Here is a 13047-nt window from a genome sequence, read left to right on the forward strand (position 1 = left end):
TATTTATAATACACTCTATTCAAGGGGGCACCTGGGTGGCTCAGTGGGTTAAGCCTCTGCCTTCCGCTCAGGTCATGATCCCAGGGTCCTGGGATAGAGCTCCACATCAGGCTCTCTGCTCAGCAGGAAGCCTGCTTCCTCCCTCTCTCTCTGCCTGCTTCTCTGCCTACTTGTGATTTCTGTCTGTCAAAAAAATAAATAAAATCTTTAAAAAAAAAAAACACTCTATTCAAAGTGTAGGCAAGATCAGAACTTCTTAGATATATTAATCATTTTTATCTGTTTACTGAATCTGGGCCTGAACTGACAGTACTTACTAGTCATTTTTTTCTGGTTACTGTATGTACTTGAAAGTGATAAAGCCCACATATCCTTTGAAATGGCCCAGTTTTCCAGATTAGTGAATTTTCTCTATGTATTTGTATCTTAGGTTTGAATGATTTTCATCTTTCATTGGGGTCTAAACCATTGTAAATAACACAGTTTACATATTAAAGAAATCTAGTTGTGCACAACAGTGAGAAATAAATTAGAGGTCTCTATGAAAGCTGTGTGATCTTAACCTTGCTAAACCTCAGTTTCCTCATTTATAAAATGGGGGTGAAAATAATATCTATTTCCTGGGGACGAAGGGGAGATTAATAGAGATAAGGCAAGCATTCTCTTAGTAAACAAATTCTACATTATTGTCTCTCCTACTGTGTGTGTCAAAGATCCCCTATGTAATGAATTATGTATTTTCTAATTTACACGGCATTACCCCCATTTTGCAGAGAAAACCACAGAGGCTCAGGCAATTAAGAATCTTGCTCTAGACCACACATGTCGAGGAGCCAACCTCCTATTTCTGCTCATAAAATGACTGCACAGAGCACTCTTCTTTTACAAAAGCAATCTTAGAAATTAATCTTCGAAAGTGGAGTCAACAATCACCCATGAGTAGTGACTGCAGTTCTGAGACTGGTTTTCATACACACTTTGTAGGATCGGCATCACTATTTTGAGGCTGCACCCTGTGCAGGAACATGAGTCATCGCCTACCCACGCACTCCTCCACACTCTAAGGCTCTCCTTTATGAATTAAGTCCTAGGAATTCCTGTCTCATTACTCCCCAAGGGTGCTCAGTCACAGCCATCTCTGACTTGTATTTTCACCCACCTAGTTAATTGCTTTCTTCGACGCTTCTATTAGGTCAGTCGATGTCTATGTCTACCTCAGCAAATAACTTGACATCATTATAGAGGAGCGAGAAATTGTTGGGATTGGAGAAGGGTTTACAAATGCTGCACTTTCCAGTTTATACCATCCCATGACCCAGTAACTGTGGGAGAACAGGGCCCTGAGTTCAGGGGAAAATCCCTATAAAACATTGTTTCCCTGGGTCCTTTCTCCTTTCCTAGACAACCTGAGGGTTAATGGAAGGCGCATATTGCTGGTGGTTGTAATAGCAGGGGGGATAACATGGTGGTGGAAAGAGTTTATCCAACCACGTGGGCACCTCACCCAGGAGGAATTTTATTCTATTCTGACAATCTGAACTTATTTGGTCAGTGTTTTAGAGTTTATTAGTTGCTACTGAAGTTCCCAAATAAAAGTATCTCCATCTTCCAGTGGCATATGCCTTCACGTATACTGCTGAATTCTTTTTTCCTTTTAAATTTAAAACAGCCTCTACCATTTGCCTAAAGAAAATACGTTTAACTGAAGACCCAGGGATAGAAGAAAACCATGCTATACAGATTCAGGTAAATCCTCAATTCTTGGCAATCTAGGCGTGGCGCCCGTGCTAACTAAACCGTGAGCTCCCAAATTAGCAGTATCTTATGGAGAATGACAGTCATACACTTGTCATTTTGAATAACTAAAAAATTTAGAAGAAATGTAATTTTGTAAGATCCTTTACATCAATGAGATATTTCTAGCCATGTTTGCAGATCACAACACCACTCCGCCAAGCAGCAGAAGGTGTTTTAAGTGTGTTCAATCTCAGGATGTGGAGGAGGCAGGCCAGAGAGGAAGGCAGAACAACACCCTGGGGAAAAGTTTTGGTATGGCCTCAGGAAGCACAGAAGGGACCGCAGGAAGCCGGGACTGGGTGCAGAGTTTCCTGGGCTCTTTTATGGCTTTGTCTGTTCTTGCTGCCTATGACCTTAGGCACTGGGCAGCCTCCTTCCTGTATCTGTCAAGGGAGGAATGCAAATCCAGGACCTCTGCTCTGCTTTTCTCCCCCAGGGGGGCCAGAAACTGCCTAAGCCTCACGCTATAAAACCCAGATCCTTTGCTCTAGGTGTGGTTAAAAGAACAAAATTATTATAATTACTGGGCGTAACTTTAGTCATTCTGCATCACATCTTCCACTGAACGTGTGCCCTAGGTTTGCATGTCGATTACCAAGAAAAGAAGGTGACTGCGGGTATGGGAGAAGTGCTGCTTAAATGCTGACTTTTCCACTATTTCTAGAGCCTTTCTTAATAATAACCTGCAAAGCTGCAATTGTGGCGATGTGAGCTGGCGGCCTAACTCACCGTCACTGGGTCTTGGATTATTAAGGTGTCTCCCCACATGCCCAAGCCTGCCGTACTCTCTTCTCACTCTCCTCCAGGTTTTACCATGTCGCCCCCTTTCACACACCAGAGTCTCCATGTGCATCACCCCACAGAACCGCAAGGAGCCAGCATGGGCCCTGAGCAGAAGCAATAAAGCCAGTCCGAAAGAAGTGTGAAATTACACACTCAATTTCCAAGACCCAGGGTGGAAAAAAGAATGTAAAATATCTCATTAACAACTTCCAATATGTCTTGCAGGTCGAAATGAGACTGTTTGGAACATACTGAGATAAAGAAAATATATGATTAAAATGAATTTTACCTACTTTTCCAAAAAAATTCTTTTCTAATGTGGCTATTTGGAAGACTAAAATTAAAATGTGTGACTTGCATTTGTAGCTCACGTTGTATTTCTGTTCTTTAGTGGTCTAGTTTCCAGTCCTTTGCGTTACTGTGCTCTACTTAAGAAAAAGCATATCTTGGGGCACCTGAGTAGCTCAGTTGTTAAGTGTCTGCCTTCAGCTCAGGTCATGACCCCAGGGTCTGGGGATCAAGCTCCACATAGGACTCTCCAGGGGGAAGTCTGCTTCTACCTCTCCCACTGCCCCTGCTTATGCTCTCTCTATGTCTCTCTCTGTGTCAAAATAAATAAATAAATAAAATCTTAAAATAAAATAAAAAAAAAATTTTTAATCTCCTTGGCCAATACCATTGAAAAATTTTTAATATTTTTATAGAACTACCAAATAGTTTCCAATGAAATCTCAACTAAATTACGTATTTTTAACTTTTTTTAAAAAAGGCATTTATGTCCCCCAAACAAATCCAGCTGTACTGGAAGTTCAAATCCATTGATGTTAGGACAGATATTAGGATAAGCTAGAGTGATACAGAGGCATGTAATAAAATCAGTGGTACTGATCCTCTTCTGTGTCATGGACCCATATTGTTCATTGAACCAGTATTTATTATTTTTCTACTATATTCCAGACTGTGCCAGCCTCTAGAAATACAGTTAATAACTCTGATCAAAGTTTTAGACCCTCTCCCCAGGGGAGAAAAGAAAGTATACAGGAACATATTTACATACCTGCATTCTGTTCTAGGCTCTTGTGACTCTTCCAAAGCCTATCACGCATCCTAAATTAATAATTTCTAAGTTTGAAAAAAAGAGCATGGACGGGCCAGATATGAGTTCAATTGTTGCCTCCAACAGCTTCTGGGGTGGCTTTGGGCTATATTTATCTTCTCTAAGTTCAGTTTCTTCATCCATAAGATAGGGAGATATGGACAAATTGTGGGGTGTTATGAAGATTAGCTCTGAGACATATCAAGGCCTTTCTTGCACATTCCTTCTTAAGCACCTTAGTAGGTGTTACAGGTCGTAACTATTATTTCTTTTCTTGAGTTATGTAGGGAAGTGGCTCAGAAGAGAAGAGAATGGATTCTTGAGCCTGAATCTTCTTTTCTATGTCAAGTTCTTAATTCATGTAGTAGCCCTTAGAGGTTAGTTGCTGAAAAAAAAATAAAAGAGTTTGGTTCTCCAACCACGCCATGACCTTTTAGAGAAGATGTCCAAAATTGGTGTGCGAGTGGTCTGGGGTAATGCGATCTACAGAAATGAGAACATGTCTGCCCACACCTTGAGAGATGCTATGTGGTATGTGCATGTTTTTCTGTGGTTTGAAAACAAATTTCTGTCTGCAAACCTACAGATGGGTTTCTGTTTTGGGGGGTTATTTTTTGTTTGTTTGCTCATTCATTTAGAAACCCATGCTGGTATGTATATTCTCCTCACAGGCGACCTGCAGACAACCTCCAGCAGGCACCAGCAAACTTTGGGATGCAAGTAACCCTGAATGAGTAAGAACTTGAGCTAAGAAGCAGAGCGCCATGCCATTTCTACACAACTTCTCCTTCCAGTGTCACACTCTGGAACAATCCATTCTCCAAATCACCAAGTTAAAGGTAGAGCGATTCACCAACTGCCAGCAGGTGAGGGGAAGCCAGCTTTGTCCTGATTTTACAGACTCTTTTTCTACTCACGAAAACCAGTTATGTATGGTATTTATGTACATCTGTGTTCCTGGGCATTTTCCAAATGCCTTTTGGAGAACATTAAACAGGAAATTGATGCCACAGGGCAAATATTCATTCTTCCCATCCTCTCTCACAAAAACAAGTACAGATTTGCTGTGGCTAGACTGACTTCCTGCAGGGTGCTGCAGCTTATTCGATTTTACACTAGGAGGGGAAAAAAAAAATAACATTCTCTGTTTCAATTTAGAGCATGTTGAAAATGGCCAAAATGCATCAGCGGAAAGCTTCCCTCATGAGAACTCTGAAGGCTGGAAGTCAGTGCTTTATAAACTCATAAAATTAAAAGGTTAATGATTGTTTTTCATGCCTATTAATGAAAGTAAATCCATATTATACTGGACACATCAAATTTGGTTAAACAGCGTGTTCTCTAGTTCTCAAATGAAAAACAAACAAACAAACAAACAAAAACGTTCAGTATATGGCCACTGAAGCTTTTCATAAAAGGACGGCCTCTTTTTCTAACCTGTTACAGGGGTCTTTGGTTAGTGTCCTCCTCGACATCTGTTTTTCCCAGTTCACTTCCTTATCAGCCCAGAAACTATTTTGGGATCTGTGACACTCTGGAAGAACTTAAGCTACTTCAGCCCCAGGAACAGAGGATGTGACTTAGGTTAAGCTATTCAACGGGTTATCTCTCCTAGCCACAGAGATTTCGTGCAGAGGCCTATGAACTAAGTTTATCCAATCAAAGTGAATCTTGAGGCTTTTGCTGGGAAAACATTAGTCACTTTTTCCTGATGGACAAGACCACTGAAACAGTTGGCAGTCACCTTAGGGTCATAATGGGGACTAACCCATTTGCCTAAAAAAGGCAAAGACCACAGAAGGCAGGATAGAGAAGGTGGAAAAACAAAACTGTTATGTTTTACTGCTGGATCAAGCTTTGCCTGAAGATCTATCTCTGGACCATTTAGTAACATAAACCATTAAGTTCCCTATACTGCTTAAACTAGTTTGATTCAAGTTTTTTTGTAGTGTGTAACCAAAGCTTAATAACTGTCATACTTACCTGTTAGAAGACATTTACAAAAGAAAAATAAGGGGTCAAGGTGATAATCTAATGGGCTACTATTATGGTCAATTTCAGAACTAATTACAGAAAAGCAAGATCAATAAGGAATAAGGAAGTGGTTGCTACTGAGAAAAGGATGAGAAAAAAAATGTTTCCAAGGGATAAGTAACTACTGCAGCAGTGTGGGGCTGGAGAAAAGCCAATCCACATACTTCTTCTAAGGCCCAGCCTGAGTGGGGACTGGGGTGGGGACTTAGCAGCAGGAAGGGTCTACCCTCAGCTAAAGCCATTCTTAAGTTATTCCCTCTCCTTCAGCTACTACTGGTGAACTACTTAGCAATAGATGCAGTCTGCAATTTTTAGTCATTTGACTTCCATCCTCTCTGTTGAACCTTGCCACCTCCGTCTGAAGAATTATGTTATTATTATTATTATTATTATTATATCCCATTTTATAGATTGAGAAACTGAGGCCCAGAAACTGCAAGTTATATGCACCATAAACAAGCTGTAGAGAATAGACTCAGAGCTCAGATCTTCTAATTCAAAAGCCTACAATCTTTGTCCTACAACATACATCCTTGAAGACTGTCTATTTGTAATATATGTGGTCATTGGGTTCATCTAAAGTGAGGCCTGGAGGTATTTGACATCTGGCTTCATACCTACTGTTTCTCTTACCAAGACTAGTCAGAATTTATTTTGTCCACAGAGTCACCATACTTTCCTTCAGCAGTGCTCCATGCTCTGAAAATGTCCCCTTTCTACTTCCTGTGACCATCAAAACTCCCGTTTCTTTAGCCCCTGAAGACAACAGACTACAAGGAGGGGTGTTTCTGAATGAATGCACACTGAGGTGGGAAATACTGATACCAGCTTTGTGTGTTAATCCTCTTTCTGAACAGAAGTACTTTGTAAGTGGGCGCTTGCAGACAGAGTGACTTCCACTGGAGAAGTTACTCTCCCAGCATCAAGTTCAGGCAGTGTGGGCAAACCGGAGGGAAAATTACTTTGGGTGGGAGATCCTTCCTGGTCATCTTGCTGCATAAACCACTTCTTGCTTCACCTACTCGCAAGGCTTCACTATGCTTCAGCCCACATGTTTTCGGAGAGATTTGGATACACCTTGAACCTTGTCCAGAACTACTCTCTCACCAGCCTACAAGGACGCAGTCATTCCCAAAGTCATTCTGTACATCTCAACAGGGCATTCAACCAACCCTGCCGAGCACTTACTGTATGACGGCCCTAGGCAGCATGTGGAAACTGACAAAGACGCCATGTTGTTTAGGCTCCTTCAAATGGCCAGGTACACAGGACTACCCAGGATTCTTCAGGAGATAGAAATTATTGGAAAGACAGTGGGCGAATTTTGGGAACTATGAAAAGTAGCTTTTAGCTGGTCGTTTTCTCACAGAGAATTAGAATATGGTACGGCATGCCACAAGAGCTTCTGATGCCCTAAGGATACAAGAGCTCTGGTCAGGAGGTCATCTGGTCATTGCCTCGGGCTTGTTTATTTATTCCCGCTCCAGTGAGCCCACTATTACTGTGACTCAGCTACTATTTCCATTCATTTTCCTTCCTTTCTGATGAACTGTTCCTCCACTTCATGCCTTCTATGACCTCATTGCTTCTGATTCCAAGGCTCTAAGAAAGAGAGTCTGTTTGAGTCTGTTGGGAACTGTCTAGTCCTAAGCATCTGTTTAGGGTTCAGCTCTCAAACCAGGCACCCCATGAGTTCCCTGTGGACCAGACACCAACCTCTGGCTAAAGCGGTCATGAAGTCCTAACTACAGCAACTCTTGGCAGATCCCTGGGACTCTGAAGAATCCATCTGGGAAATTTCCTTCTCTGCTCATTTTAGCAATAATCCTTTCCCAACAAAATCAGAAAGTGAGGCTAGACTAGCCAGAGCAGAATGACAGGTCACTGTATATTTAGTGGTAATTTGGAAGAAAAGAACAGAATATTAGTGTTAGGGTCCGAAGTACTGAAAGCAACATGGGAAAAATAAGGTAGCAAAATTGACGAGGTTACTAAAACACATGAACTCATTTAATCAAGACCTAAAAGTAGTGTTACATGTTCCAAATGCACCTTAAAGACAAGATAATGGGGACCCACAAGTAGAGTTCACAGAAACATGGAATATAAGAGCTGGAGAATACACAGCAGACCACCACCCAAACCTCTTATTTCATAATTGGGAAAAGCCCATAAAAGTTAATTGACTAGTTAATTAACCCATATAATTAGTGGTGGAGCCCCAACTCCTGAGTCATGACTAATAAACCACTAGTCTGCATTTGTGAGCTAGGAATGGACTTTTCTTCCTAAAGATGGTATAGATCACACTTAATGCTCAAAGGACTCCACTCATTGTCCTACTGAATATGGACAAGGGCAAATAGCAAAGTTGGGGCATGGTGTTTTAAGGTATTCACACAAGGTAGAGTCTGTGTTTTCTACAGGAGTACAGGATATAAAGAGATGTAACAGAAAAAAAAAAAGTAGGACTTTGGAATTTGAGATTCCAGTGTCATTCTCCTGTAACCAGCCAGCTGTGTGCACAGGATCTGTGATCAACTCTCTGAGCCTCAGGCTCTTTATCTAGGGAAAAATCAGACCACAGGACCCCACAGGTCCCCTGTACCCTGACTTATCCCATTCTGATCATTCTAGGAATGATCTACGTTTTGAGCTTAAGCCCAGAGGACCAGGAGTACCAAGCCTGCTAATTCCCAATCAACTAAATTGAGAATCTCATAGGTTGTTCTCAAAACTATCTAAAGGCAGATGAACTAAGGAACGAATGTGGCCTTTCATAGAATCTTGGCTTAGCTTTGTTGCCATCTCTGAAAGTACCCAGAAAGGCATTTAAAATCATAACATTTCACACAGAGTTAAAAAAAAAAAAACTATCTCTAGAGTACACCATATATGGAGACATATTTAAACATGTAAGCATTTTTTTCTTTCTAGTGAACTCAAAATGGAAGAGACATGACAAGTATCCAGGACACTGACTGGCATTTTAATACATTCTCTTAACAATAAATTTTGATGGATGAAAACTAAAAATGGGCAATGTAGAGAGAAGGATCTCCCAGTTGGAAGTCTTTCTCTGAAAAAGCTATTAAGTCTGTAGGCCACTCACAAGGTCACTGCAGATAGTTAAACCCAAGCAACTCTAAGATGTGCCGATCATATCCAGTCTCAACGGGTCATGGCCTGGGAATGGTCTTCTGCACAGGCTACAAAATGGTCAACGGTGGCTCTGACTATGGGAGTATTAATGATATCCTTCAGAACCCATGGTGTTAAATGATACTTCACTAGCTATCCCTGGCACTGGCTCCTCTCATGATGTTTCAGAACAAGCAACTATTCAAAAGGACAGGCATGTGGCAAGCATGTGGAAATTATTGCAATTGGATGAAGAAAACATTTTCATTTCCATAACCAAGTTTCAATCACGGGAACATCCAGTAGCAAGAAACTGCCTGGATTTTAATCTAAGCTTTGGCATTGACTACGAGCTCTATAAGCCTTAGGAATGCTATTTAATCTCTCTGTGTATCATCTTCCTTCTATATAAAATGGGGATAATAATAGTACATATGTCATAAAGTTTTTATAAGAATGGGATCGAATGGTTTCCTATTAAAAGACCTTAGAAAAGTGCCTGGCACACAGAAAGCACTATGTATGGATTTGTTAAATAAGTAAGTAATATATACAAGTATGTATTTATCATCATTTATGACTGTTCCAGTATATTCTAATTTTTGGACAGAATGTTATGTTAACCATGGTACATTTTCAGTTATATATCCAACTAAAACTTAAGATAATAGTTAAAACTGAGATAAAAGACAGTCGTTTAAACGTGTCCTTCTCCAAAATAGATTAGACATGAAACATATGAGTTAAAGAACTGTGTTCTTAATTTAGGTAGTATTTTGGATTTTAAAACAAGTGTGTGAGTTCAGTATGGGGGGCAGAAATTAGATCATCAGACAAGGTGAAAGAGCATATCCAGATGAACACCTTCCTATAGGTTTCATTTCTTCTTCCAAAAATCATAGTTATATACTGGTTTCAGAAGCTGACTGCAGCCCATTTCATTATAAGACCGTATGAACCCAAAGAAGTTAATTTTCTCTTCAAATCTGGATTTATTACACAAATAGCATAGCAACCATAATAGAAGGAAGGAAATACCATTAACACTTACACCCCGATAAATCAGTTGTTTACATTTTTCTCTGTTCCTTTCTATACCAAGTCCATTTGCCTACCTTTTTTTTTTTTTCAACCTAGTGGTTGAAAGAAGAAAAAAAAAGTTAAGTGCTCTATAAGCCCCAGTCGTCTGTCCTGTTCCCTATCATACCACACACTCCCTCTGGGAGAAGGTTTTCTCCATTCAGTAAATATTTATTGAATATCTCCCACATGCCAAGGATTGTCCCAAGTACTACAGATGTAAGGATGAACAAGACAGACAAGGCCTCAGGCCTCAAAGAACTTAATTCTAGTCAGGAATAAACATGTAAACCAATATATAAATAAGATGATTCCTGATTTTTTAGGGTCGGAGAAGGCTCCTATGAGGATATGTAGGCAGATAGAAGAAAGATGAGGTGGTAAGAGCCGTGCACTGAGCTGAAGGCCTCAGTGACATGGGAAAGAGCTTTGTGTATTTGAGGAAGCTAAAGGAGGCCAATGGGAATGAAATCAGCCAGCAGGGACCTAAGGGAAAGGCAGGAGTCAGCTTTGTAGTGCTTTGTAGGCCACGGTGAGGAGTTTGGATTTTATTTTAGTGCAACAGGAAGACTTTGGAAGACTTTCACCAAAGGCAGCACGTGTTTTGCCCTATTAGGTTACTCTCATTGCTAGGCGAAGAGTGAATTATGGGGAGACAAGAAGAGAAAGAAAGAGACTCATTAGTGGGCTCTTGTAGTAGTGAAAACAAAAGAGGATGGTGACTTAGAATGGGATGATAAAGTAGGTGGTTTCAAAATGTATTCCGGAAGTAGCACTTACACATTTGCTGATGGATTAGATACAGAGGATGAGGGCAAGAGGAACCTAGAATAATTGGGATCCTTGTTTTTTGGGGTGAAGCAACTGGGTAGATGATGGAGGTATTGACTTTGACTGGAATAGGATCAGATTTAGGAGTCCTTTTTCATGTGCATTTAGTTTACAATATCTATTTGGAGTTTAATTGGAAATGTCAGTTATGCAATTGCATCCGTGAGTCTGAAGCTCAGGTCAGTTCTATATCAGCACATAGTAAAATTTAAAGCCATCAGACTGGAAGACAAGTAAGAAGGGAGAATTGACTACCAGGCCCCATGACACTCCAGCTTTCAGATGTTGGTCAATGCAAAAAGCCAGCCATAAAAATTGAGAAGAGTTCATTAATTTGGGAAGGAAATCAGGACAGTGTAATGTTTCCAAAGCCCAGAGCATAAGTTGATTCAAAAAAAGGAGAGAGTTCTTATTTGTGTTAAATACTGTTACCGGGTTAAGTAAAGTGAGGATGAAGACAAATCCACTCCATGTGGTAATATGACAAGTTTCTGTGATTTTGGCAAATCACTGCAGCGGAGTCCTCGAGACTTGAAGTCAGAATGGACATTGACATTGAAGTCAGAATGGAGTGGGTTGAGACTGAATGGATTTAATGCAATTCAGTAAAAATCCTAATAGACTATTTCTTAAAAATTGACAAACTGAGTTTAAAAAGCATGTAGAAAATCAAAGGGCCAAGAACAGCCAAATTACTCTCACAGACCAATGAGTTTCTTCATTTCAGATATCAGGACTTCTTAAAAATCCAAAGTGGTTATAGAACATTGAAATATGGACATGTATATCTGTGCATGGCAGATTATTCAGTAAATGGAATCATTGATTATCCATGTAAAAAGCATAAAATTCAACCCCTCTGCCATACCATTCTGAAATATCAATTTATAGGTGGATTGAGAGTGTAAAATAAATGACCCAATTTTAAAACTTTTAAGAGAAAATTTTATCACCTCCGAGTAGAGAAGAATCTCTTGAAAACAAGACATAGTTTTAACCACTAAAGCAAAGTCTGATCAGTTAAGAACATCTGTTTCTCAAAAGACATTATTAAGAAAGTAAAAACTCATATCACAAACTAAGATAGGGATATTTGCAAGAACTAGAACTAACAAAGGATTCGAACCAGAATATCTACAGATCTCTTACCCATCAATATTAAAAGGCAAGGGACTTGATAGCAAAGGCAAAACAAAAAAAGAAAAAAAAAAAAGGAATCTCACACAACAGAATTCCCTAATGACAAATAGACACATAAAAAGATAGTTGACCTTTTTAATCCCCAAGAAAATGGAAATTAGGGGTGTCTCCGTGGCTCAGTTGTGGAGTATCTCATCTGCCTTCAGCTCAAGTCATGATCCCCTGGTCATAGGATTGAGCCCCGCATCTGGCTCCCTGCTCTGCGAGAAGCCTGCTTCTCCCTCTACTACTCCCCCCCACCCCCCGCTGCTTGTGTTCCCTTTCCAACTCTCTCTCTCTTTCTCTGTCAAATAAATAAATAAATAAAATCTTTTAAAAAAATGAAAGAAAAGAAAATGGAAATTAAGATGATAATAGGATAATGTCGGAGGCAGGCCCCTGGCCAGGGCGGCCTCCGCCATTAAAAGATGGTGCCTGGCTAGTTGCCAGGTTAGGATTGACTCATGAGACTAAGCAGAACGCCCAAAGAGGACGTAAACAGCATTGGTTGCTAGCGAAGTTGTTCGTTTAGGTGCACAGCCTGATTCGCTCCCTCCTGTGCCCTGCTCCCTGATTGGTCATGTAAGCGTATATAAGTGTGTCGACTTGCGGAAATAAAGAGAGAGAAGATGCATCGATGCATCTGAACCAGGGTTCTTGTCGTCCTTGCGGGGCGAGGGCGATAAATGGTGCCGAAACCCGGGAACGAAATAAAGGAATCTTGCAAGGTAATCCGCAGGAAAGCAGGGAGTAAAGGTCCGCAGGTAAGCGGGGACATTAGCCACGTTCAAAAGTGGGAATTCTGCGGTAAAGCGGGGAGTAAAAATAGAAAAACCTTGCAAGGGAGAAGTCCGCAGGTAAGCGGGGTAAAACCACAACAAAGGTGGTGGGAAACTTGTACAAGACCGCAACAAGAAGCGGGGCGGCCATAGAGCCGGGATTTTCTTATCGAAACCACAGGTAAGCGGGGAAGGGACAACGATCAAAGTGGTGGGAATCTTGTACAAGTCCGCAATAAGAAAAGGGGCGGCCTTAGAGCCGGGATTTAGCGAGTCCACAATAAGAAGCGGGGTGGCCTTAGAGCCGGGCTATATATAGTGAGTCCA

At 40.7% G+C, this 13047-nt stretch overlaps 1 long non-coding RNA gene across 3 annotated transcripts in view; it reads left to right on the forward strand.

Moving 5' to 3' along the window:
- Positions 1-13047, forward strand: part of LOC132010123 (uncharacterized) — a 76487-nt gene that overhangs the window by 28783 nt on the left and 34657 nt on the right. Inside the window, exons 3-5 of one of the 3 annotated variants that reach the window (XR_009402165.1) lie at positions 1670-1746; positions 4348-4542; positions 8648-9470. This is a non-coding gene — a long non-coding RNA (uncharacterized LOC132010123). Of the gene's footprint in view, positions 1-1669; positions 1747-4347; positions 4543-4834; positions 5202-8647; positions 9471-13047 lie in introns of those variants that run through there. The other 2 variants (XR_009402166.1, XR_009402167.1) reach the window with 2 other exon arrangements.

Source organism: Mustela nigripes, chromosome 2 (assembly GCF_022355385.1).
Source record: "Mustela nigripes isolate SB6536 chromosome 2, MUSNIG.SB6536, whole genome shotgun sequence".
Classification (NCBI taxonomy): Eukaryota; Metazoa; Chordata; class Mammalia; order Carnivora; family Mustelidae; genus Mustela; species Mustela nigripes.